This window comes from Pollicipes pollicipes, unplaced genomic scaffold (assembly GCF_011947565.3).
Source record: "Pollicipes pollicipes isolate AB1234 unplaced genomic scaffold, Ppol_2.1 Scaffold_6138;HRSCAF=7277_pilon_pilon_pilon, whole genome shotgun sequence".
Lineage (NCBI taxonomy): Eukaryota > Metazoa > Arthropoda > Thecostraca > Pollicipedomorpha > Pollicipedidae > Pollicipes > Pollicipes pollicipes.
Window position 1 is genome coordinate 9,353,047 of NW_023596818.1, and position 23,814 is coordinate 9,376,860.

At 46.4% G+C, this 23,814-nt stretch overlaps 1 pseudogene; it reads left to right on the forward strand.

The window, feature by feature from the left end:
• The first annotated feature begins 17,295 nt into the window (after window positions 1–17,295).
• Window positions 17,296–23,814, forward strand: part of LOC119105289 (guanine nucleotide-binding protein G(s) subunit alpha-like) — a 42,642-nt pseudogene continuing 36,123 nt past the window's right edge.

Here is a 23,814-nt window from a genome sequence, read left to right on the forward strand (position 1 = left end):
GGAGGAGAGAGAGAGAGAGGAGGAGAGAGAGAGAGAGAGAGAGGAGAGAGAGAGAGGAGAGAGCGAAGAGAGAGAGAGAGAGAGAGAGGAGAGAGGAGAGGAGGAGAGAGAGAGGAGAGAGGGAGAGAGAGAGAGAGAGAGAGAGAGAGAGGAGAGAGAGAAGAGAGAGGAGAGGAGAGAGAGAGGAGAGAGAAGAGAGAGAGAGAGAGAGAGAGAGAGGAGAGAGAGAGAGAGAGAGAGAGAGGACTATGGCTTTCGGAGAGGTGTTTTGCATAACAGGCCAGTGGGGCCCGTAAGCTGGCTACAAGCTGTCCGATGCGCGGCTCAAACGGTAGCGTACGGTTTATCCCTAGACCTACGGTTTTCACAAGGGACACTTGTTTATAATAGTGCTGCTTACTGACGTAGGTGGGTAGCGCATTCCGGAGCAATTAGCGTGTACGGCGTACCTAAGACTACCATCGGGGGTTTACTGGAATTCCAGTTCATCGAGTTTTAACTGAAACATTGATTCATGGTGTGAAGTATGCTTACTCATTGATTGTACTCGCCACGTTGAGTGAGTACAATAAGGCAACGTTTTCTCCCAGAAAACATAAGTTGTGTATAATCGGCATATCGCATAATAGTGGCATTGCTTCTACGTGCAAACTGATACCGTTTGAGCAGGTTATAAACGGCACTGACCCCATTGACGTCCCCTGGCTGTATCCTGGGCTGGGCTTGAGTTTATCACGCCGTGATGCGGGAGCTCAGATCTACACACTGAAAGTGGTCAGAAATGTAGTTTTAAAACCGCACGAAACTCAGCCCGTATAGTTCACGTTTCTGGGCTATTTTGGCATGGTCTATGACTACGATTTCCTCGGGTGGCCATACGATGCTGTCGGATATATGTATGTACATCTACTAAGGCACTCTCGATCGCTCAGAAGCCTTTCACATTGGTCTTGGGTTCTACTCATTTGCTCGGAGGGCCCTGCGATCGGGCCGGGGCCCTTTACGTTAACCAACCGGGCACTCCTTAGTTACTGTTAGTCACTTATCGAGTTTTAATGGCGCGTCCGCTGCCTTCGTTACTTGTGCCCACAGCCGGAGCATTCCCGGGAATCCCGATCGTCGAAGGGCCGAACAAAATGCTGCTGGGTTCTTCTCGTTGGCTCGGAGGACAGTAGACTGTTGACTGTTGACCTGGTAGACTGTAGACTGTTGACTGTTGATTCTGTCTGTTGACCTGGAGCGGCACCCTCGATCGCTGTGGTGCCGTCCACATTGAACTTGTGTTTCCCACTTTCTCGGAGTGCCCACACTGGTGTAATGCCGGCAACACCGGACAGACTGCGAGCCCAGGGACGGCACCTACAACGTGCCTTACAGTCACGCCGCACGAAATGCGTGAGCCCTATTTGGAAGTAGCGACGTGTTGCCACCTATGCGCGAGCTGATGTTTAACATCGATATATACCTCATGATCAGTGCCTAGCTACATGGCGGCCCTGGCAGGGGCACCTGCCATATGGCTGATCTGCAGGCAGATAGTGTTTTTCACGAACTTCATGACTGAGCCATGCACAAATGTGTATATACATATATGTTTGTGTATATTTATATATCTGCATTTGTTCATGTCTTCTGACTCTTCTGACTTATATTTCTGCTCATTTGAAAGGAAATTAGATTCCAAACACGGCTTGAAGCCTCGTATTTGCGGTTCTTAATGCATAAAATACCCACCACACCACGGCAAAACCAGTGTGGCAGCGCCACCTATCATTCCGCACCACATTGATGGTCTGTACAGGTGGCAGCACTGCGCCCGGGAACGGGGTTTAGTTTAGGATGCCTAATATTTGGCAGGATTAAGAACGAAGGGTATAAAATTCGTAGCGGGAAAGGCTTGTGGTGGAAAAGATATGTCTAGGTAACGATTATGTGGCAAAATATTTGCCTGAAAAAGCTTGTAAACAAATGTTCGCACGCGCAAAATTTTGCACACAAAAGGTCGCGAGTAGCTGTTCCTACACAAATTTCAGCCGCAGATGCCAGTCCAAGAAAACGCTTGATGAGAAAAACTATTTACAAAAGATTCGTATTTTAATATTTTGTGTAAGGACACAAAGTTTGCGCGCAAATGCTCGTCAAGGGTGAATTTCCCTTGACAAGAGTTCGCAAAACTGTGTGCAAATGTGTGCTGTTGCTGGAACGCAGACCTTTACTTCTCGTGTCAGGCCTCAGATATAGTATCAATTCGGAGGTACCCATATAGAGGGTAAGGGATGACGATGGACAAACGCAATGGCAGATGTCAGGTCAAATATTGCAACTAGCACATCTCTTCATGCCATGAACTTTAATGTTCTGAAGCGGCCAGGAAATGAATCCGAATCATTCGGGGTAGTGGGAGATGACCCTTGAATGGATGGGACCAGAGGCTCAAAAATTGAAACAAAAACATTAGATGCACGATAATCGTACGTGCGGAGTCAAAACCAGTCCGCTGTAGTGCACCAGCCGAGTATTTTGTGCTCCCCGTTCATCCCTCACCCTGACGGTGTCTCTGTCGACGAATCTGACGCCCCTGAGCGCGCCACTGACGCCAGCTGACGGACGCGGCGAGCCAGCCCGATCGCGGACTACGGTAGGCAGACTCGTGAATGACAACGGTTTACGATTGCTTATGTAAAGTAAATCAGAGTCCAGAGAGAATGGTGCACCATCTAAATCCGCTTTGATGTATCCCGTTCGATTAGGACCTTGTTCGCACCCGATCCAACATTGCCTAAGATGATTACTTTTAAGCAGTACGCTGGATGGTAAGAAAGTGCTCGCTCGGATTTAAACCTTAATTTGAGAGCTGGCAGTGCGTAATTTGGTGATCTTGTGGTCGATCTGTGCTGGAGCACTAGTCATATAGGCATTATCCACCACCCCGAAGTAAATTATCCCCATGTGTTGCCATAGGCTTAATGTTCAGCATTCTCAGAAACAAGGGATGCGCCCAACTTACGCTGTTCATACGCCTACACTGTTCGCGAGCTTTTTTTACGTAGTATTGTAAACCAACTTTATTCGTTACGAATGCTTGCTTACGTTCAATTGCTTGCGAACAATTCCATGCGTTCAATTTTTCGCGATCAATTGCGTACGTTCTTAGCACACACACACACACTTTCCATACGTACTTAGGTCCTAAATTCTAGGGACGTAGCAACGCATCAGAATCACGGATTAAATTGTTCGGACCATCGCACTCGTCTGGTATGTTAGTGTGTACGCAACTGTATGTGTTCTTCTGTATGTGTTCGCAACGTTTCGGCAAACTGTCTCTCCGGTCGTTGTCTGCTGTTATTGAGTCCTGAAAGAATCAGACGATGGTTACGAACTATCTCCTTGCAATTTCTAGGATTTGAACCAGGGTCTTTCTTGCGACGCCGATGCTCTACTAACTGAGCCAACCGCCTGAGAAACAACGTTCGTCATCCTCGGTTGCCCCAATTGGTAGACCACTGGACTTGCAATCTGAAGACCCTGACTGCAATCCTAGCAATTGCAAGGAAAAAAATCGGGTAGTGACGCATCCATGGCAGTCCAACGTATGTGAATGACAGTATTCAGCCTTCTCAGGACTCAATAACGGCTGATGACAATCGGAGGGTTAACTAGCCGGCAAGTAGTGAACGCACTAGCATACAATTAAGAGCATGTTTGCAGTTACTGCACAATTTACAATGCAATTTATAGAATGTAGACACTAGCATATTCAGTCTGTGCATACAACTCCAGCATGGGTGCAGGAACAGTAGCGCAGCGTGAGCGTCATCATTTCATCGTCATCACAGTCATGGTGATTAAACAAGACATGCAAACAATGCGAATGTAAATCAGAAAAGCGCAAAAGAAAGAGCTGAAATCAAAACGCATCGCCTAAAACACAAAAAGTGCTAAACCGCGGTCGCCGCCACGGCAGAGCGCGCTCAGCCATCTGCTTCAGCTGGATGGTCAGCCATCACACGCCTCCATGGGGATGCCCAGTCCATATAGTAAGGTGAGAGAGATAACTGATAACACTTCAGGTCGATGAATCGTTTAGATTTGAGTGGAAAATTTTGGAAATGGGAGCCCACCACTGGATCGTCGCCGTTGTTGTGATTTGCGCCGTGTAGTAGAGATTGTGGCTGATATGAATGAACTTGTGTCTGAAATCGATGTGTAACGTTTGAGATATGCTATCAAACAGATCGTTTCGTTATTCGATTTACTTTTGGCACAAAAGGACGGAATGACGAATGTCTTCAATTTTGTGTCCTTACTGGCAAGTCGGCGAAGCTGTTTTTTTTTCAGCAAAAAATATATGTGAATTCAAGCGGGGCATATCCATTCTTAGCCTGGCATGCAAAACCTTTCCTCCCTCTTATTGTGCGGTGTAGCAGTGGGGTGGATCGGGAAATCTCAACCGCTCACAAAGCTGTTTTTGAAGGTGGAGTGGGTGAGGTGTCGTATGGTATCGTGCAATTCATTCCATAACGTTTTTTGGGAAAACCGGTTTCCGATACGATGATGTGGGATTGGTGGCTGTAGAGTGCGTGCTCGCATTCCTGAGATCTCTGTTAACGTCCTGAGCGTGGGTATATGACATGATTGTTGTGATGTAGCTCGGTGCACGTTGACCGGGGCTGTTTAGTTTGTGATAGTGCGTCAGTTGGAGTATATGTCGCCTCGTTGTCAGTCTTCTCCATCCTAACTCAGCTCGCAGTTTGTCGGATCGCGTTCTAAACAGTGTCCCGTTCTCCAGTCTCGCGGCTCTGTTTTGTAGTGTTTCGAGTTTGATCGCGTCCTGTACTGTGATGCGTCCGTCGTAGATGACGTCGCAGTAGTCAAAAGGAGGTCTAATGTACACTTTGTAGGTTTGGTCTGGAATGGACCAATTGTGCCACCATTGGTTGATTTTAATGGTTATTTGTTATGGCTATGCTTTTGTGCTAGTAATTTTCGATTCTTAGTTGCGTAAATATTCCTTTTCTGGGGTCTATTTATGGCTGTTATCCTGGTGCGTTGATGCCTCCACCTATCCAGTTGCAATCGATTTTGGTTTCCTCTGCAATTTTGAACAAGCTGTCGCGCTTTTCGATTTTCCGTCTTAGGTTCGAAGCTATCCATGGTTTTGGGTTCGGCTGTTTTTTTTGCGTTTAACTGGAATTGGAGCGGGGAGGCATGATGCATTGCAGATATGAATAACTCGGTCGCTGTGCCTACATCATTATTCATGGGGTGGGCCCAGTCAGTATCTGGTAGAAGTCTGGTGAGGAGAGGAGCGTATAGTTTTGAATGATCCTGAGTATCTGTTCAGGGCTTTGTTGTATTTTCTGGAGGAATAATTATTCGGACTGTCACGTATATGAAAGAGTAATCGAGTTGCACAAAGGGTGATGCAGTGCCGCTGTCGATGACTATATCACTGCTTCTTGTGAAGATGAGGTCGCGGAGGTTTTCGCAGCTGTCAGCTACTAGTGTTGTTGTTTGATAACCTGTTGTAAATCTAGCGTTTCTGTCGTGTCTTAAAGTGTGTGCTCAAAAGTTGTGATGTCGTTTTGATAAATTCGTTGAGCAAGTTAACTGTTTCCAGTGTTGAAGTCGCCCAGCATCAACATGGGTATGAGAAAATGGACTTGTGCTTGGCATACAGATTCTGTGAGGTCTCCAGTGGACAGCTGGCATCTGTCTGCTGTGAAATTTGGGGCGCAGCATACCAATACATTTGGTGAGCGCAGCATACCAATAATGTAAAGCTTCGTGTTTTAATTTTTGCCCACACAAATTTCCGTCATCTAACTCGAATTGATTCAGTATTTGGTACATGTATGTAGCGATGTACGTGGGCAAAAGGGGTCTGCACCTTGCGTCTGGTTCTACGTCAAGTCAGCGGTGTGTGGAAACCTTTGACTTCACGTGAACTTCCAGCAATGGCGTCGTATAACCTGGTTTACGTAAGTGCGAATATCTTCATCTTGTTGGTTTCTACAAGTTGGTTAAATACATCAGTCGTTTTCTGGCCGTGATGCTGTTAGTGCTGACGCTTGCAATAGTGAGGTTCTGCTGTCGATGTGACTGTGGGGGTCTTGGATTTGTCTCGATGCCACTGATGGCAAGTGAATTTTGGATATCTGCGAGCATGCCGAGTCTAGCCTAATGTCCATTTGACACAGTGTGCAGAAAGTGAATGTGGTGTGGAATGTGTTGTGCGTTTGGCTATTATTCTTATTCTTATAATTCTTCTTGTTAGTAGTAGTATTTGTATCAGTATTATTATCAGTATTATTATTAGTAGTAGTATTAGTACTAATATCATTATCATTATTATTATTGTTATTGTTATTATCATTCGACGTCAGCTGACACAAGTCAAGTGGATAAGGGGCCAGCAGGCAATAGTGACATCAGGTATGCCCAGCAGTGGGCCACGGACAGCCGAGCTGTTGCCGGCAGGGGCGGCGCCTGGTGTCTCCTGAAATGACGACTGCACTGCTTTGTCGATCTGCTGCTTCCGCTTGCCCCGGTCATCCTTCGAAACCCGTCTGCATCTGTCCCGGCTGCTGCTGCCGCCGCCGCTGATGGCTCTGGGTCCACCAGCTTCATCATGTCCCTCATGGATATGATGACACGCGTTGGTACCCCTCTCTCACAGGGATCTTGAGTTTTCCCTACATCTGACCACGCTGCGAAGACCTTGTTTTCCTTTTTAAGTTGCCGGGCTTTGGAGGGGATAAGCTGAAAATCGCGAGTCGGGTTGTGGGAAATAAACATGTTGTCGCCATCTCAACCGTCACGGTAGAGCTTTGGAACGGACGCGGTTTCTCCAGCTCCTTCCCCGCGTTTTACACGTACTGGCGCTTGGTGAAGTGCGTGAACCGAACCACGATCGTTCGGCTTTTCCCTGGTTTGGGGGGGGGGGGGGCAACTCAGTGAGAAATGTCGATGCCGCCTGAGGCGATCTCCACACCTGCCATTTTAGCTGTGTTGATCACCAGCCGGTTTGTTCGCCCGTTCCGACCTTCCTCGGGTATGTCACTGATATTGAGGCACAGACGTTTAAAGTGTTGCTCCAGCTCGTTCAGTTTATCCTTGGTTTCCTCTAGGTCCTCTCTCAGCTCCTTGATCTGCTCATCCGTGACGGCTACAGCTTCGGTCACGGCCGCCCTCACGTGCTCCTTAAGGATATTTTGGAAGTCTCTCTCCTTTATCGCCTCGAAAAGCGCTGTTTTGATGGCCTTCTCGTGCATCCCGATGGTAGTCACTCGCCGCCGTCACCAGGCAATACTGCGCCGCAGACACTCTCTCTCGGCTCGGCCGGTCACTCCATCAGCGTAACAGGGGAGCGAGAGCGTGGGCGGAACAGGTGCCGAGCGATCCAGCCGGAGCGGCGGTCAGAGGTCAGCTGTGAGGTCAGAGGTCAACTGTCAACAGCTCTGCCACGCGCGCGAGGACCGCGCGTCCAGCGTATTAAATGAAGGGTGCACACCTTTCAATACGATGGTACTGGGTGACCTTCTACAGCCCGGGGCGGGGCGTTATTCTGCCCGACTGTCGCAGAAAGGTCAGCTGCAAACCGGCCAAACGGGGTGACCCTGACCCCTACAGCCCTGTCGGAGAACTACGCCACACGTAAAAACATCTACGGTCCCGCCTGTCAAGAGGGCCGCAGTCGAAATTGGGCAATGACTGGACTCGGCGTGTTTTGGGAGGTGGGTCCCGGGAAAGAGCGGCACGGTCGGTGTTGCAAGTGTTAGAACTTGCGGTGAAACAGTGCCTTTTCTGTCACCGACGAGATTTGGAACACGCAGACTTCCAGAAACCGTTGCAACATAATTATAAATGCAGTAAGCCACACAAAATGTGTGGTTCAGTTGAGCTAAACCATCACTTGTTGGCCATACCAACGGCCCCGGTGGTTAAATCGTAGGTCTTAGTGCATGAATGGCCGGCGTAGCGGTCTTACGGCTGCTGAGCATATCGATTCGGTTAACACGCGCTCGGGTGGGGGTCAAATTGATCCCCTCCGGAGGTTTTTCCAGAATGGTTTCCGAATGGCGCGGCGTAGCCGCCAAACTTTGTATGGCTGTAGACAATTGACTAGCAGATTGTCTAGCATCAAAAAATTTAGATGTAGCTTGCAAGGTCGCTTATCTATGGCAGTTCAAAGTCAGGTCATGGTTTCAGCGAAGACAATTTTTAGGGAACCACTCAATCTGATGCAGCAATGAAGCGCTAGACGAAATCATACATCTCTGAGATGCTTCCGTAGGCAATACGATTACTGAATGAGAGAACTACGTGGACCCATGGGCAGGTATGAAGGTCAGACCACGGTTAAAACCAACCTGTTTTATTACTGTAGGGCTTGCTGTAAGGGGTAGTTTCTGGTGCTCATTTCAAATTTGTTGACAGCAGGAGCCGCATTATGTATCTCCATGGACTTCTTAGAGGTCAGAATAGGTCAGTGAACAACAATGACCCAGGTCAACAGTTTGTTTTTGGACATACTATCTAGCGTAATCTTTGTCGCTTATTCAAATGCAAAACTCAGAGCAGTCTTGCATGCTTTTGGTCACCATGACCTTCAAAAGGTCAAACAAGGTCACTGACCTTAAATGAGCGTGTGAGCTTTTGCTTAGACACAGTTATCTAGGTTTTGGGGACACTGGAGACCAACCTGAGATTTGACTTTGTTTGATCTTATTTGAGCCGAAGGTTCTCTAGGAACCTGGAACTTTGATATACATAAGTTCACGTACAGGTCAATACACCCTTTAAATTTTGTGTTTTAGCTTTCTTAGTTCCTGAGATCTCAGGGGGTCAATTTGACCCCCACCCCCACCCGGGCAAAGGGTATCTAGCCGGCCATCCGGGCGCGTGTTAAAACCAAAGGTGTTACATGTACGGAGAAAAGTGAAAACATGTTTGGTTAGCATCTGCATTACAACGATAAATGGTACGTAACTAACTCCATGCACTTTCTCGCACGTACTGGATCAACGCCAGTCAGGGGTGAAAAAGTGTCCTTTCTGTCACCGACGAAATTTGGGAGAACACAAGTTTTCACCTGCAGCGAAATCTATCAGAAACGACCGCAATACAACTATAAAAGCGATTTATTACACCTCTGGCCTTTTTGTCTATAACTGCAAGATAACCAGCAAGAAACCCAGCACTCGATAACCTATTCTACCGTCTGGGTGATTTTCGGGCGCTGCGACTATTTGGTTATATGACGGCCTTGTTAAATGTTTAGCAACGATTTTGATTTCAGCGCCCTTCATGGACCAAAAACGATGCTTTTAAGCAGTATTTGAACAGCATACACATCATAACCTTTCATTACATTTCCTCGCTAGCCTTGCATGGGCATGTTAACGCACATTAAATCATATGATCCCGTAATAAAAAAATCCAACTCATAAAAGTTAGAACAAAACGTAAACTATTTGTTGCATTAACCTGCACAGTGCCCTTATAATGGTCTGCATGTTAACTGACCGTGCGACGTCACTACATCAATGCAGCGGCGGTGAGCCGCTCACCGGAGTGTCGCAATTTCGATCACTGCGACTGCCGAATATCCGACACCGGACCGGACGCATGTCCGACACAGGAGCAGCCGTCCAGCACCGGGGCGGCCGTGTTCCGACACAGAAGGGACTGTGTGTCCGGCACGGGAGAGGCCGCATTTCCAGCACTGGGGTGAGTGCGTGTGCGGCACTAGGGTGGGCGCATGTTCGGCACTGGAGCGGCCGCGTGTCGGGCACAGGAGGGGCCCCGTGCCCGACGCAGGGCTGCTGAGCGCCAAACCCTCGCTCTGATTCGACGTTTTTATAACGAGGACTGGATAAAGGGCATGTGGAGGTCGAAACGCCCCGTCCCTGCCGTTTCTTAACAAAGAAAGTTAGGGCCTCGCGGGAAAACAGGGCGTGGGCCCCACCAACATCTTACGACTGGCAATCAGTTGCATGTTGCTGCGTCAATAATTTACCCCGCGTTGCCAGGTCAAAGGTCCATTTTTCCTAAACATCGATTTTATTAACTTAACACACCCTTATATAGAACGTCATGTCCACAATGACACCGAATTGAATTAGCCGTGTTCCCACACATCTTTATGGTGTAGGAATCCGTTAACCCAGCGGTGTCGGCACGCCGAACGTGTTCCACGGCGATTGCATGAGGTGGTCTTGGGGCATATTTATCACCAATCTGGGATTAAACCTTATTTGACCTTATTTGATTACAATCTTATTACCTAGAAACCCCAAATTTTGCCACAAGTGAGTTCAAATGTAGGTCAACTTACTCTATGAATATGATGCATCTAGCCATCTTTGAATCCTAGATCCCAGGGAGAATCAAATTGACCCCCACCCGGGTGAAGGATTTTCAACCGACCACTCGGGTGCGTGTTAACCTGTGTCCGACCGGGGTTCTAGGACAATCGCATCCGGCCGGGGGGGGGGGGGGGGGGCGGAGTTGACTTCCCCTGGGTTCTCCAAGTTCCAGACGCGGTCTGACAAACAATATTCTGTCGTTAACGTCCCTGCCAATTATGACAAAAGACGCATAAAATTTTGACCTCAGGTCAAATAAGGGGCAACCAGGAGTCGCGAAAGTAAAGAACAATCGTTCCAATAGATGCAGTCAAAACCTTCGTAAACGCGCAAAGATGGATACTGAGGGCACGGGAATAAGCGTTACGACTTTGGGGAGCCCTCTCTAAACATTTTTTGTACTTCCACAAGGGTCAGGTCAGAGCAGGTCATCGTTCAAAATTGGTCTACCAGTGGCCTACAAGAACGATACTTCTCCACAAAATGATGTTATGTTTATTTTATCAGGTGCAGCTGTAGGAAAAGGCATTCCAGACACAAAAAATTCCATTCTTGGCTTGCATTGAGATCAGCCGAAGTTAACTCAGGTCAAAGCCATCAACCTCTCAAATGAAAAAAATTAGGTGCTAACCGCTTCAATGTGACAAGCACAATGCTTTATGACCACAAATAGTGCGCTGTTCATCTACAGGCACTCAAGATCACATAGAGAACAAACTGAGAACAAGCACACTGGTACAATTATACGGCATCAGCTTCACAAACTCGACAAGGAGGTGGTTACACGCGTCGCACATTCATCCAGCCTCTTCGCCACCGACAACAAAGCTCATTGACCTTGGATGACCTCACACGGTCTTGCATGTTTTCATGTGACTTAATGCGGCCTCTTTATGCATTAAAATGATACCACATGTTTTCGGTGGAGTGCTCGAGTTCTGCTTCCACACTTGCCACGTAAAACTGTCTATCTTGAGCACAACATGTGTTTTGCAAAAGGCACTCATAGCGGTAGCTCATGACCTGGGCCAAGGTCAAGTAATGTCGTGTAATGATTTTCGTACGTGAACTAGCACTCATTTTCTCATGTGAATATACTAAGAGTAAACAAATATACGGACAATCTTGCATTATTTACGAAAAATAGTAAATTACCTAATTTCTGGTCACTGGTCTGGACTGTTAAAAAAGTTAAATGAACAAACTGTGGGCACTATCACGTTCCATTACGATAGACAGCATAACACTCAAAAAGTGAGGTGTAGTCGAAGGCTTTTAGAGCTGGGCTTCTTTGACCTGATCTGTCACTGCTCTTGGTGGAAAAACCTCAAATTTACACAAAGTATGCCAAATCCACAAACGAACGCGTGCTAAATTGATTCCAGGATAACATTACGACTGAGTGACGCATATGTCAAGGGCTGGAAACATCCGTTGCAAAGAGCAATTGTTTTATGTCAGGGTTTTGCCCACCCATAGTATGAGTGGTCGCAACTCCAATCTTAAGTTTCATAGGTAATCAATCAGCCTTTCACAGGATAGTCTAACCTTATTTCCAAACGACGGATCGAATTAAATGTGTCCACCTATCTAAAACTCACATTCATCCACTGCTGGAAGACAGTGATGAGCCTTGGAAGGGCAAGGTCAGGCACGGGGTGTGGTATTTGGTCGCGGATTATCGTGACTCTGACGTGGGCCAGATCGATAGTGTTGCACCTGATATACTTACACTACAATCCCGACGACACTCACGGGTCGTCGGCATTGTGGCCTGGTCCAAAACTACTACTTCGTTGGTCTGGCAGTCAGCAGCTTCGCTCCCATGGTTGAAACTGGCATGACCCAGTCTCCAGTGCAGACTCAGGTCGTGAATTTGCCATGCAATACGTGCACCAGCATATGTATTGTATGGCAGAATAGAAAAGGCTCTGGCCGGAGGGCGCGTCTGCACCAGTTGCTGAAGTGATTTTGAATCCGCGATGAAGTGGGTCTCACGGATACGCTTGAGGTCCGCTAGACTGCGCACAGCCTTCAGCGCTTCAAAATGACGATCAGCTTGGCATGGGGGCCCCTGAGATTTGCGGAGGATACCCCCCACCCCACCCCCGCCCGCCCCCCGGCATGTCGTCGATTTCGCTCAAACTTTCCGTAATCTCTGGGCATTCATTGCGCGTGCTTTGACTTGTCCCTAGCAACTCTGCTTTCTGCTCACCTCCTGAATTTTAGGAACGCTGCACGGCGATCCACGACCGGCGCGGGCGACGGGCGGTAATCGCCGGTGGCACTGAACGCGCGCGGCGTGCCGACACCTTAACAGAAATGTTCCACATTTGAATGCATTGAAGCAAGCATCAGATGTTATGAAATAAGTCCATTTTAACTGATGGTAAACTTCTTAGTAGAAAAGACTGCCCTAGACACCACAGATTCTTTGTTAAGCGAATACTCTCCTCGATGCGTTATTGTTTGACCACGTCACGGTGCCTGCACAACATTGATCGAGAGCAATTGACGGCCGTTTTGTCTGGAAATGGTGCTCACGAACAGCAGATATGAACGACTCGACAATGATATTTTTCATGGCCTTGATTGCCTCGTGGCCAATGGGATGATAGCATTTAAATGACATCATTAGTCCATCATGGATGCCTGGCTATCTTGAAATAGTCCCCCCTCCCGAAATATTTCGCACATTTTCGCGAGCGTGTAGCTCAGAAGCTAAACGAGTTTGGGTTGTAAAAAGGGTGGGTTGTGAACTGCGCGGGATGATCTTGAAGATGACTATTTCAGTTAAAACCCATACAAATGTGGGACACTCCCTCTAAATGGAATATCCCACAGCTGAAGATAGTTAACCAAGCATGGTATATGATGAAATATATTTAATTGTAACCATTGATATGCTTTTAGGCGGAAAGGACTGCTGTAGATAACACAAATCACTGTTTAGTAAACTTATTTCTCAATAGTCACGGCATTGTTCGATTTCGTCATCGTAGCTAGCATTAAATTGATTGAGAGCCAATTGAGAGTCGTTATATCTAAAAATCATGTTCACGAACGCCACATATGAATGACTCGACAATTATGTTTTTATTGGTCTTTATTGCCTCATGCCTTATGGATTTGCCGAATATAAATTACGCCATTACGGCCTCTGGATGTCTGGGCGATCTGGAAATAGTCTCCCCCAAGTGGAAGTCTGCACATCTTCGCTCGCGAGTAGCTCAAAAAGTAGAGAAATTTAGGTCTTAACAAGGGCAGGTCCATGAAACGCACCGAGCTATCTTAGAAATCTCTATTCCAGTCCAAAATCCCAAAACAAATGTGGAATACTCCCTTTAACGGATCCCTTCATCATAAATACGTATATAAACATGGCTGTTCAAGTACCGTGTCTCTAAGGGGAATGATGTCATGCGTACGTTCCTTTCAAGTTCAGAGCTCGACTTTCAGGAACGTTTGACCTTTGACCTGGCCTAGAAGGGGGCAATGATTAACCTAGGAACGTGCAACACATCGCTTACTGCAACGTAATGTTGAGGCCCATTTATTTTTTCTTTTTACAAGGCCCTTTCTTTCTCGGTCTGGAAGCGACAGAGGGGTCGCATCGGCCTCCCTCTCTCCGACCGCTCCCCATCAGTCCTTGTTATTGAAAATGGCGTATCAGGGAAAAGAGTAACCACCCTGCAGCCCGACGCTACTGCTCTCCAGCCCTGCGCTGGACACGCGGCACGCTCCTGTGCCCGACACGCGGCCGCTCCAGTGCCGAACGTGCACCCACCCTAGTGCCGAACACGCACCCACTCCAGTGCCGGACATGCGACCTCTCCTGTGCTGGACTCGCGGTAGCCTCAATGCCGAACGTGTGCCCACGCGTGCGCTGGACAGTTGCTCCTGTGCTGGCACGCAGCCTCTCCGTGACCGCACACACAGCTGCCCTAGTGCACGAGGGCTGCTGCTGTGCCGGTATGCGGCCGCTCCTGTGTCGTAGACGTGGCCGGTCCAGTACCGGAAACGCGACCTTTTCTGTACCGGACGGCCGCTCCCGTGCCGGACACGTGGCCCCTCCTGTGTTGGACACCTGGCTGCTACTGCGCCGGACATTCGAGTCGTGTGTTCAAAAAAGTGACGAAATAGTGTTCGAAATAGCGACGCCATAGTGAGTGGCGCACCGCCGCTGCAATGAAATACTGACACCGCATACTCATATAGCACGCATGGCACGCCCATGGCACTCCCGCTATAATGCAGAGCAATATAATGACACGGCGCGGTTTAATGCAACAAGTATTTCACGGGCTGCTCTAATTTGTTCACGAGTTCGTGATATGGGATCATTAGCTCCCAGGTCCGCAGCTGGAACATGTGATGTGTTGTGTGAGTATACCCATAACAGGATGGCGGCCAAATGCCGTGGGTGGTTATCATATGTACGCTGCCCAAATGCTATTTTAAAAAGTCGAGATCCTGTTCCACAAGCGATCCTTTAATCAAAATTGTTGCGAAACACTAAGCAAGTTCGTTATATGGCAAAGTAGTCTCGGTTTCCAAAATCTGAAATAAGCAACCAATCTCACGAAACACGGCTCGTTGCGCGGACATTGGCCCACCATCCGTGTAACCTAGACCACGAAATAGGTTATCCAGTGTTGGACTTCTCAGTGGCGGTTCTTGATTGGAATTAAATATTTCCAAATTGCAGATTTCACTGGATTAGAAATCTCAATTTTGGGAGCTATAAATCTTCATTTCAAACCCTACAGGTACGGACACGAGCCAACACAGCAACTGCCAGATTAAGATGATGTAATGTGTAACAGTAAAGAACGTGCAGCCTGATAGCAAAGCTGTGGATAGCGATTTTCATGGATAGATTTAACCCTGCAAAACTGACGTGCTCGTCGGCCGTAGGCCCGCTGGTCGGGTCACTTGTGCGCTAAGATATGCGACCTAGCCATTGATACCTTTTGCATGGCCAGTAAATGATACTTAGTGCAAGTAAAAACCCCGGAACAAAAATACTTGATGTCGTGACGTATTGCATTTCAATTATCTTTTCATCGTGTGGTTTATCGCATTTTGGGTTACATTGCAGCGGTTTTTAACAGACTTGGTTTCAGGTGACAAGTTAGAACGTTACAAGCTTCGTTGGTTACAGAAAAGACATTAATCCACCCCTGGGTACATATTTAGCCTCAGTCTGCACCCGAACGCGACCCTGAGAGAACGCGGCGGTCACGTGTGCGCCACCCCTCCTTTCCTCCAAAGGCCTTCTGTGATAAACGTTAACGAATAACAAAGAATGTCATTCTGTAATCAGGGAAAACTGCTGTCGTCTTTTCACAATTTCACGTTATAGACCTTGGATATCTATATTATAGCTCAAGCAGGCAAAAACGTCATTGCAAAAGGGGCGAGGGGCCATGCGTTTATTCTTTAAATTGGATTCGTATTTTTGACAGCTCGAAAACAGGTTTTGCAGATTGGTGGCTTAGAATCCAATACGGAGAGCATGGTACTGTTTTCCCCGGTTATTGCCGACCGCTTGCTGCTGTTACTTTGGGTACTCTATCTACGGAACCTGTCCCCCATGCCCTAAAAGGAGTTCGTCTTGTATGTGTATCGCTCTTACTGCTCAAATTTCGCAGCTCATATACCGTTTGAACGCGTCGTCCTTGGGGCTGGGAGTATTTTGGCTTGGGGCGCAACCTACCTATTCATTTATTTCGATGGACTGTGATCTTTCAGTGACAGGCCCAGCCTAAGCAGGTTGGGAAGCAGAGATAATTTAGTAGGCGACAATCGAGGAGTGGCGCGACGGGGAATCAGAACACGATACTGGCTTATGCTTCAGGTAAGGTTTACTTATACTACAGGTAAGGTTTACTTTAGGCTAATTTAAGGCCAAATTAGGTCAATGAAGGCTAACTCGTTCCTGTCCCCCACCAGCAAAAAAAAGTGCCTTCGCACATGTGGAGCTGGTACGATAGCAGCAACGATATAACGCGAGCGAACACGATGTTTGGCAGTGCAGAATGCTTGCAAGCGAGCGACGTTGGCCGTCGCACCAAGCTGCGGAAGCGCGAGGAAGACAGTGTGGGAGATGTGTGGACAATTAATGCGTCCGAAAGCATGTTTATCAAAGATAACTCGCACCCCGTGGCGCAGCCAAAGAAAAGGCTTTGGGGACATTTTGGACCCCCGGAAAGTAGCAATGGTCCCCTGGGGTAGGAGCCTGCCTGCTCTGACTTATATCTGAGGACCCTGCCCTGTGTCGCGGGGCCCCTGGTGACGACCTTCGGCCAATTCTCCGGGCCCTTGATCATCGCGCCACGGAGGCCAAAAGTGGACAGTTGCCTTCTGTACCGCCCTTCCTGTGCCCTTGATCTCACATATCGCTCACTTGGCATAGCATTCATGCATTTGCGCATTATGGTGGACCTGCGTTTGGAATTTACATTCATCACACCATCAGATGACATTTGTCATAATAAGTTGGTTCAGAGGCGAATTAACGCGCCTCACAGCCCGCACTGCGAATGCCTGGCACCGGTGATGATAATTTCTATTAAAGAGCGCATTGGCTCCTTAGGCCGACACCGAAGGTCGTGCATCGACGCCGAAGACCATGCGTGCTGCACTCTATATGCTCACATCATTGCCGACAGAGCCACCTATGCCAAGCTCGAAAAAGCAGGGGATATTTTAGATCGACATAACAAGGTATACATGGCCTTTATTAACTCTGTGATAATTTGAGAAGCCCGATAATAAACTGGAGTATTTTACACCACATTTTCAAACCTGTGAATAGTAGAAATATCACGAAAGGGGTTTTGAAGCCCAAAACAGGAACACAGTCATCGATTTGGAACTGAAACGGGATACCATTACCCAGGATGCATTGCGAGTCCCACCCTTCGGCGTCAGGCGGTCGTCAAGAGCGGCGGTTTCTGTATATTTTCCCCTGTGGTGTGCTACTGGTGCCTGCGATTCATATGGAGTGTGTAGACGTCACCATGGGATGGTGGAATGTGACATAGAGGGCCAATGTCCCCCTTCCAGTATTTGTGTTTGTGGAAACCCTAAAGCAGACAAAATAGGGAATCCAGGCTGCAAGGACACCAGGCCGCGTGAAGCCCGTCCAGGCTTCCTAGCCTACCTTTGCCTGGACTGCAGGCCCTATGACATGGGTTGTTTTGGAAGCGCTGCATCGAAACAAGATGCAGATGAATCCAAAAAACAAAAGGAAAAGAATAAGAAAATTAACCAACAAATACAGAAGGACAAGCAGGTGTACAGAGCCACTCATCGTTTGTTATTGTTAGGTAAGTAACATGTGCTTTCAATGTTTTACTGGATTTCACATGTACAGTGCAATAACTCAGTTTTCAAAGTGGTCATGCTCTCAATATGTAAGATATTTCTGACTTCTCTTGGCTACCTGGTTGTATGCTCCAGCCAGTCATGGGTGTCAGAACATCAAAAAATGTTTTGTTGTGCATGCATTTGCTTCAGTTTGTGAGTGTTTGCTTTCAGCATGTATGGTTTCAGTGAGAAACCTTGAGTCTTACATGTATTGCTAATTTTGACGCTTGCTGTGCACGTAAAGTTCATGGTTTTGGATGGTCACAGACAGACCAGTCATGTGTAGGATAGCCAAGGACCAGCCAAAGTGAAAGTTGTTATCCTTTGAGTTTGAAAAACCTGAGCAAACTTTTAATCAGCCATTTTCTTCCACACAATGCCAATGGTATAGCTCCATGCTTATTTATTGCTGCATTCCCCACACCGATTGTGATCTGCCCACATTGCCTGTTGTGATACTTGTGGTATTATGACATTTGAATTTGTCATTCAGGCAACATGTGTACTAAATCTTATGTTATTAGAAGGTGAGCCTCACCTTGTTCCCATACATTGTTTTTTTGCACACCACCTTGTTTTTTCACTGCAGTGTGATTGTGGCAGTAGAAAGTAGCATGCAATCACATTGTAGTACCTACGTTGCTGACAAGGTCAATGATAAACCATGATTAAGAAATGCGTGCCTTTTCAGCAGCTGCAGGAACCTCCCAGCATGTTTTTTTCTGACCACAGCTGAGATTAACATGACTGTACCCTGACCACAGGTGGTTGTCATACCTTGACCTACATTCCCTCTACTTCTTGATCTTTTTCAATGCTAGCTGTTTTTTTCATCTTGGGTTGTTAGGGAGAGAACTGATAGCAGGAATCCTTGGACCATCAGGTCAGATTTTTAAAAGTTATTTGAAGATCACAGAGCACTACCATATATCTGATCAGTACTTATAGCAGCATTTATCATGGCTGATTTTTTTTTTTTATGAGCTGGACTCGATGAAAATTTATTTTTCTTTACCCACCACAAATGTTAGGAAGGTGTGCAACCCATTGTATTTAAGAGGCGAATGCTACCATTGCCTTAAACCAGGCCAGGCCAGGAGTGAACATAGCAAGACTGAGCAGGATTGGTGGGATACCTATGTGGATACAGGCCATTTTTATAGCCATAGCCAAGAAAATGTGATGTTACAAAAAAACTGGAAAGTTTGTCATGGCACTTTGATATTTCATGTCTGGATCAGCACAACCTTGTAGTTAAACTCAATTGTGGCTTGCTAACAACAATTCCACCAGAATATGATATTGTGGGCTCACTTGGACTCTTAACCTCCTGTGGTTTAATTTTGCATGATATACATCCAAGGCAAAACTGTACATGTTGTCCATGAAGGTAACCAATGCCAAGGTATTTAGTATCCAAAGATTTTGTAAAATCTGACTGATTGTGTGATTGTGAGACTCATCAGAATATGTGATTGTGGGGTTTGTCACAGCTGTACAGGATTTAAGGTGCACTGTATCCAAGTATTAAACATTTACACATCTAATCCATGAAGATGACCAAAATACAAGTGATTTTTTCTCCAAATGTGTTGGTAGCATCTGACTGACTGGGATTGTGAGACTCATCGGATTATATGATTGTGGGGTTTATCACAGCCTTAGATGATATGAGATCCACTGTAGCCAAGTGATTAAGCATTTATGCATGTAGTGCATGGGGATGACTGAAAAACAAAAGCTATTTGTTCTCTGAAGGTATTGGTAGGATCTGACTGGCTGGGGATTGTGGGATTCATCAGAATGTATGATTGTGGGATTCATCACAGTGTTGCAGGATTTAATATTCAATGCAGCTGAGTGATTAAGCATTTACAAAGTAAGTATGTTCTAGTTTTGAGGGCTTGATTCATGCAATCCCTCTCCTGTGCACTTTTTGTAAAGCCTGAAAATACTTTTGCAGATCATATTACATGTGTGGTAGCTGCTCTGACTGAACTCATCACCAGCTAAATTTCAATGTTCCTACACAACTTGAAAGGGGTAGATGCTGTTGTGCCAAAATTGATATTTACATGCTGATTTTAAGGTAGTCAAGTGTTATTCTGGAAGTCAGTAATTTGGTACTTGTTCACTTCTGTGGTTGTATCATTATTTGTTGACCACTGATCCCAAATGCAATTTTGAATACATGTTTGATATTTTGAACAATGTGGCTTGGTTTAATAGTGGCCAAGTCAGCAAAGAACAGTCTTACTATCATTGGAGTCTGAATGTGTAATTGAAGGTAATTGTGTGGCAAAGCTCATATGCCGAGTTACCAAAAGAACATGTCTTAAAGAAGTGTCATTGCAATTTTATGAAGGGCTCAAATGGCTTTGCATAAATATTGTGCTCAATAGTAAACAAGGCAGGATGCTCCTATGGGGGCTACTTTTAGTAGTCACTTGTCTCTATAATACACCTTGACTACAAGCTGTATCCACATGCAGAAGCTCTTGACACCGGAAAGGAAGACAGCCTAATGTAGTTGCGTAAGCCAGAAATGTTCAGATATGAGAGTGAGGATTAGTCATGGAAGCAATATCATATGCATTTTGTACCCATGTTGTGGGTTGATTATCAATATCCACATGCTGTCAAATTTTTGGAGACTTGGAGAATATCAGTCTTGAAAAATTGAGTGTCAACATGTATGTATGTAGCTTCTCAGAACTGATCAGGGATGTCACAGCTTTCACTGCAGTGTAGACATCTTGTTTGCCTCTAACACTGCAGACTTAAATTCTTTCCCTGTTCAGTTCAATGGATTTGGGGAACTACTGATGAACATACTTTAGCACAGAACTTAGATGGCAGAGTTCAACCTGACAACTTCCTTTATAGGTTGTCCATTTTAGAGTTTTGGGGGAAGAACTTCACATTGTTTCATTTAGTTACCTGAACTGCAACCCCACACCTCATCTCAGCATCTCACCTCGTCTCTTAAAGAAAAGCATTTTTCCCAAATGTTCATGTTTACCAAGGTGTCCAGTTAATTTTTTTAATTGGCATGCTCTGATGTGTGTATAGTCATGTGATCTTAGTGATCTTACCATTTTCAAATTTAATTTCCATGATGCATGTTCATGTTGGTTTTTTGAATATTTGGACACTATTTGATGCTACTAGTGTACCAACTACAACTAGTAGTATTGTCACCACTTTGCAACTTATAGACATATGGAGATTTCAAGCTATTTGATATTTCAGATAAAGAAACTGTAATTTTCATGGAGCATGTTCCTGCTGGTTCTTTGAATATTTGGACACTTTTTGGTGTGGTTTCTCAAAGTATTGCCACCACTGTGCAAATTATGGACAAGTGAAGAGTTATGATATGTATTGACATGTGATAAAAAAAATTGTGATGAATGAGTCACTGTGTATATTTCAGAGCATGCCTAAACAGCACATGATGTCACAAAATACAAATGCTTCCAAGTTGTTCACTATTAAATAGCTTTTTCACTATTATGTACCTTCTGGTTACATCTCATTAACATGCCTCGTGAGATTGACTATTAAAATGTATGTTATGGCACAGTGACCACAGGTGGTGAAGGTCGAGGAAGACGGTCAATACCTGTTTTCTCACATTTTTGCTTTGTTGTGTGATGAGCTCTGGCCGCATATGTGTTTTGCTGCCAGTGTACAACTTTGCCAGATCCTGCAGCTGGCTCTTGTCAGTTGTGGTGTTGATGGGCTTCCAGACCAACTTAACTTGTTGCTCTGCACTGTCGTGAAGTGCAGCTAGATTCTTGGCCAAATCTGACTGTCCGCAGATGCTCACTTTGTCCTGCCGCTTACTGGTCAATGCTTCGAGCCAACTACAGTTAGCCACATTTTATAGTGCAAACAGGGGCATGAACTACTTGGGCTGACCAGGGAAGCCAAGTCACTTTTCATTCACAGCAGGAGACTTCCCCAGTAGAATGACTTCCGGCCTGGAAACCGATGGAGGTTCCACTGCAGCACCCCCTTGCTCTATCTCAGTCGCTGCTGTATGGAATAGGGAGTTCACTGTGACAAATGTCTGCAGGCGGCTTTATGTGCATGGATTGGAACAATCGCCCATGTGATACAACAGCTTTGGACTTTGGGATTTCTAACAGCTCTGGCATATACTTGGGGTGTGTCATGTCCCCCATAGCAGCCATCACCGCCAACGCTGGATCGTGAGGTAGAAGGGAATGGAAGAGAGTGTCAGAAATTGTCATTTTTAGGATATGTGATCTCATCCCTGGGCTGATTTTAAACTCATCTGAATTCGGCTCTTCTTGAAATCTTCTTGAAATCTTAAGTATATACACATCATTGGCCATGTATTGGGTTTCGTGCATGGCCCCTGGTCCGCACGGCTGGCACGGCTTGGTTATCGCCAGGAAGATACCTGGGATGTGTGCAAGATATAAGGCCATAAGGTAACAAAAACAAGTATGCCATTTCTCTTGGTACTGCAGGAACGTCACTGACAGCAGGACCTGCAGTCGGCGATGTAGCCAAGAGACGGTTGTTAGCGACCATGCTACACGTTCGCCTTATATCTGGAAGACGTCCCGGGCAGATTCCATCTGCATAGATCCAGAGCCAGGCATTGAGTCTGACCCATGGCGGATGCCGTGGATATGCTTGATGGAGCCGTTCTCGGACCAGTTTCAACGCAGCCCTGAAACGGTGAAACATCCTGTTTATGGCGATTTCTTAAGATCTCTTGCAGCCCCCTCCCCCCTCCATTCTTCTTCCTTGTGTCAAGCTAGCTTCAATAGCTTGTGTCAGGCAGGCATGGGAACTGTTGAAGCTAGCTCGTGTCGAGCCAGCTCCAATAGCCCCCATGAATGACAAGGTGTACGTCAGTAATACACCGGAGCTAAAAGTAATGTCTCTGTTCAAAACTATTGCGAAATCGGTGATGATTTTAACATATTTTAGCAGACGGCAAGGCACCTGGAGCAATCGATCGCCGCCTAGAGCCTCCTGCTGTGTGAGCAGGTGTGAGCGACTGTGTCTGGGTACCTCGAGGTCCTGCTCCTTTTTGCACTGTTGGATGTGACCGACTGAAGATGGCTCGAGGAATCCGACAGTATTTGTTACGGTAACGCGGGCATCGGCCGGCGGTGGAGCTTAGAATCTGGACTTAAATCTGGAAAAGAGATTACCCGTAGTTAACGGAAGCGCAGAGCGTGCAGTTCAGCCGTTTCAGGCCATCGACGCCACATCTGACGACAGCCAGCTGGCGAATCAGGTGCAATTTGTAGAATGGCACCAGGACCCATATGGCCACACCCGGAGCTGTTAACATGGTCATGCAACAATAAAAAGTACTTAACGAGCATGTTGTGGTGCTGTATGTTTACCTGTCCACAGTCACCACGCCATAATAAACTCGTTGTTTGTAAATTATTTGTACGGCCCTTTCTTCGGTGCGTTTGAATACAAGCTGCAAGCACGTATTTGATTCCAGCAAAATTGCTGCACGAGGGGGGAGTTAACTAGGCTAACAACAAGTTCGGTATTTCATCTTATTTTGTCTGGAACATCCATTAAGATATGCATTGGATATAATTTTTAATGGAAAGGCGCGACCTATTTCACCATCAAACAAATGATATCAGCCACATGTCATCGTAGGCGCAGGAACGGTGGGTTCCGTCGGTGCTACGACGCGCCCAGTTTCTGAGATTGCTGAGCGTTTCCATACGCCCCATGGCGGCGCATGGAAAGAATCTACTTTAAAATTTGATGTTGGCGTCGCTCTTTTTGAAACGATCCTCAGCCTTTGTATAGCATGATTCTTTAGTTTCCGCAGTTTGTACAGTAGTGACTGCAGCACTGTGGCAGTGTATTACACCATAAAGCATCTAAATATTCAAGGTACCTGTGGGAACTTGTATTACACTAAAAAGCGACCAGATATTCAAACGACCCGTGGAAACTTTTCTTATGACTAGCTAGTAAATTCTAGAAATTGGTGAGATGCCTTGAAGTGGCCGCACAAACTTAAAGCAGCGTAAATGGATGTTTCCGA